This window comes from Arvicola amphibius, unplaced genomic scaffold, assembly GCF_903992535.2.
Source record: "Arvicola amphibius unplaced genomic scaffold, mArvAmp1.2, whole genome shotgun sequence".
Taxonomy (NCBI): domain Eukaryota; kingdom Metazoa; phylum Chordata; class Mammalia; order Rodentia; family Cricetidae; genus Arvicola; species Arvicola amphibius.
In genome coordinates, this window is record NW_024582272.1 from 17,364 (window position 1) to 21,232 (window position 3,869).

Below are 3,869 nucleotides of genomic sequence, written 5' to 3' on the forward strand. Positions count from 1 at the left end.
ACCAAACCAGACTCTCTGAATGTGGACGATGGTGGAGGCTGACAGAGAAGCCAAGGACAAAGGTGCTGATCTTTGACTCTTCTGCATGGACGGGCTCTGTGGGAGCCTTCTCAGCTTGGTTGATCACCTTCCTGGACCTGGGAAGAGTTGGGAGGACCTTGGTCTTAACATAGAGTAGAGAACCCCGATGGCTCCTTGGCCTGAAAAGGGAGGGGGAGGTATGAGGGGAGGGGAGGGAAGAGGGAAGAGAAGAGGAGGAGATGGAAATTTTTAAATATAAAAAAATAAACCAAAAAAATTTATTTTTATTGTTTCAAAGAATAGTTGTTTAAAAAAATTGATATTTTGGTATGCATTATCAGTTCATGAGTAGATAATGAACTTGTTAAATAATAACTTCTATACTTTGAATCAGATAGCTACTAAGTGCACAGCTCACAAATGGAACTCATCTCCCTGCTGAGGTGGCTAACCAGTGCATCACTGATCTTTGGCCCTATCCTATTGTTCCTACTCTAGCAGTTAGTCCCTCAAAACATGACTTCCCACCATCATTGGACACATTTTAAGATCTTTCTGCTTTGCATTTTACTTATTTATTCATTTATATATTTACTTTGGATTTTCAAGGCCAAGTTTCTCTGTGTTGACCTGGCTGTCCTGGAATCAAGTTCTGTTAGACCAGGCTGACTTCAAACACAGAGATTCACTTGCCTCTGCCTCCCAAATGTGGGGAGTACCAACCAATTGCATTCTACTCTTTTGATGAGTTTTCATGCAATTTGAAGACTCTCCAGATCTTCTAAAAACATTTTATGTAGTTTAGTTCTGAGATCTTCTTAGCCTTTGTGGCTTCTAATTGTTTGGTCCAGTTTTGGCTCTGATATTTTGTTTTGTGAACATAAACAAGACTTACTTCTGTGCTTGTTTTGTCATTTGTTAAGTAATATTGTATGCTTAGGGAGGATGCTTGTCAAACTCACCAAGGTTTTTTATTTATTTAAGTTGTACTTATCCATACAACTTACATGTCGTATGGATGTTTTGCATGTGTATGTGTCTTTGCACCACATTCCTGCCTGGTATTGATGGAGTCTAGAGAGGTCTCTGGATCCTCTGGAACTACAAATATGGACAGTTGTGGCCTGGGGATTGATTGAACCTAGGTCCTCTGGAAGAACAATCAGTGCGCTTAACCTCTGAGCCATCTCTTCAGCTTCAGATTTTTTTCCCTTTTAGATTTTTACCTTTGAGAGATAAATAGGTTTGTTTTGGTCCTTATTCTGTGAATTATTCTAAAAAGTCTTTTCATTCTCCTCTTTAAAGCTTTTGTTATGGATCATTTTAAGCATGTGCAAAGAAGATAAGATACAATAAGTCTTTGTCACTCATTTCAACAGTGATCAGTTTATACTATGGTTCTTCTGTTCTCTTTCTCTATTCAATTATTTAAAATCAAATTCCACACAGTTTAGGATGTTGCCTTTAGATATTTAAAAGTATATCTATAAAGTCTGAAAAACTATTCCAATACAATAATTATTTAAACTATAAAAGATGCACATGTGGGGCTGGAGAGATGGCTCAGAGGTTAAGAGCATTGCCTGCTCTTCCAAAGGTCCTGAGTTCAGTTCCCAGCAACCATATGGTGGCTGACAACCATCTGTAATGGGGTATGGTGCCCTCTTCTGGCCTGCAGGTATACACACAGACAGAATATTGTATACATAATAAATAAATAAATATTAAAAAAAGATGCACGTGTGTCCAAACTTCTCTGCTAACCTCCTAAGACTCTTATTTTCTCACTGTATAATTCTATATTTAAAGTATATGCACTTTTTTATTGAAAGATATGTGTAACCTTTACCACACTTTTCCTTTGGTATTTATTTGTGATAGAAAGCACCCCCCCACACACACAAAGGGTTTCTCTGTGTAGGCTTGACTGTCATGGAACTTGCTTTGTAGACCAGGCTGGCTTCAAACTCACAAGAGATCTGTCTGTGCCACCACCGCCAGACTTTAGAAAGGATTTTTAAAAAAATATTTATTTAGGGGCTGGAGACTTGGCTCAGAGGTTAAGAGCATTGCCTGTTCTTCCAAAGGTTCTGAGTTCAATTCCCAGCAACCACATGGTGGCTCACAACAACCTGAATGGGGTCTGGTGCCCTTTTCTGGCCTGCAGGCATACACACAGACAGAATATTGTATACATAAAAATTATTACTGCGTGTATTCCAATATTTTTATCACCTAGCCTATCTAAGCGATTTTATTTCGTGTTGAACTGTTTGAACAGTTCTTGTGTTGAACTGAAATGACTAACGTGCTCTTAGTAAAAGCCTGCATACTTTGTTTTGGCCTTGTTAAAGTTTATAGAAAATATCCATGGAAACTCCTGGAGTTTTCATTAAAAGATAATCCCACTTTTTTTTTTTTTACTGGGTTTGCATCCTTAAAATGAGGGAATGTAAAGGTCTGGACTCACTGTACCTGAATAAACCTCAGTAAAGCACAGGTCAGTCACTGGCTTCTGTGGTTTCCAAGGAATACTGTCATAGTCTTAGCTATCACTTTCTCAGGACTGCCATGCAAACTCTTCTGCAGATTGGGAATTTAAATGCTGTACCAGTCCTGAAGATGTTTATTCAGTATGCAAAATCAGGATGTTAAATTTGTTTTGAAATTGTTTTTTAATTCTGCCACCTCTGCTTTTTCATGTTATAATTTGTTATTGACTTTTTTTAATGATAGAAGAATCTTTAGTTCTGTGGAAAAGAGCAGACGGAAATACAAGCCAGCTGCTCTCACGGGGGAGTTTGCTCCTTTCTTTTATCATAAGTAACACCCTACTTTAGAATTTAGGGAAATTTTCTGAGCTATATAATTTATAACTTCCTAAATATGTATATAATAAGAATTTTAATATGCCAAAATGACATTCTCTATATCTGTAGATGGAATAAAAACTGTTTTAAGTAATAAAGATTCTTTTGAGATTCACTAGAGAGATGCACTGAATCAGATTTAAGGGAAACATCCTTTAGTGATGCTGCCTGCTGCTGGGGAATCTGGAGTAGGAGTAACAAAAAAAAATGAGAACAAAGGAAAATACATGTACAGACTTTTGAGGAAAAAGGGTCTTCAAGTTTAGCATGTTAGTGAAGGTACTAGATAGAATACCAGGCAACTCAGGTTGCCTTGAGCCTGGCTACAGTGAGCTGACCCTAATGTCTTGCGCTGTGTGGGCTTCCAATTGTTTGCAACTTAGCAAAGGCACTAGTTAGAATATAAGTTGTAGTTGATTTCCATAGGGGTAGAATCAATCATCTAACAAAAGCTAACTAATTATACCAATGAAAACATTCAGGTTCCAACCATGTTGTAGCTTAGGTAGATAGGTACATAGCAGGATAATCAGAATTTTTACTTCTTGATCTTATATTCAGAAATCCTAGTCTATACCTGTCAGTTCACCCTAAGAGCAACCAGTACCAAAGGATAGTGCCTTAGATCCATTAAATGCCATTAGGAGCTGACCAGCATATTCTCAACTGCATGATCTACTCAGTAACAAACCATTCTGATGGATCAAAGGCAGGCAATTCCTATTTTACATCAACGGAGAGCAATCCTATATAAATCACACCACTGGGATACATGAACAAACACAGATTTGTTGTTCTCAGTATTAAATCGTATGTTACATCAACGGAGATCAGTCCTATATAAATCACACCACTGGGACACATGAACAAATACAGATTTGTTTTTTTTTCAGTATTAAAAGACTTTCTCTTCTTTTAGTCTTTTATTAGCCTTTTATATAGCTTTTCTTTTGTTAGTCTTTTATATAGCTTTTCCTC